Source organism: Leptonychotes weddellii, unplaced genomic scaffold, assembly GCF_054177405.1.
Source record: "Leptonychotes weddellii isolate Sample4059 unplaced genomic scaffold, ASM5417740v2 HiC_scaffold_343037, whole genome shotgun sequence".
NCBI classification, from domain to species: domain Eukaryota; kingdom Metazoa; phylum Chordata; class Mammalia; order Carnivora; family Phocidae; genus Leptonychotes; species Leptonychotes weddellii.
In genome coordinates, this window is record NW_027942959.1 from 1 (window position 1) to 218 (window position 218).

Genomic DNA, 218 nt, shown 5'->3' on the forward strand with positions numbered 1-218 from the left:
AAATAAATATTTGTGTACACTCTGCAGCCAATTAAGCCGACTGTGCTCTTTGTCCATGGGGGCCCAGTGTGCCATGGCTGCAAACAGTAGCCTCCTTGGTAGTGTATGCAGCCTGTTGATTGTATGGGTTGCCCTAAGGGACCTTGGAGACAGCTCTTTCCAGTGGACACTGAGGTCTGACCTCATGCTATCTCCAATCTAGGCTGCAGACAGGTATG

General features: G+C 50.0%; 1 non-coding gene across 1 annotated transcript; it reads left to right on the forward strand.

The window, feature by feature from the left end:
* Positions 1-21: 21 nt before the first annotated feature.
* On the forward strand, positions 22-155 carry LOC145719208 (small nucleolar RNA SNORA70). Its single transcript, XR_014142242.1, has one exon. It is a non-coding gene; the product is annotated as a small nucleolar RNA SNORA70 (small nucleolar RNA).
* The last annotated feature ends 63 nt before the right edge of the window (positions 156-218 follow it).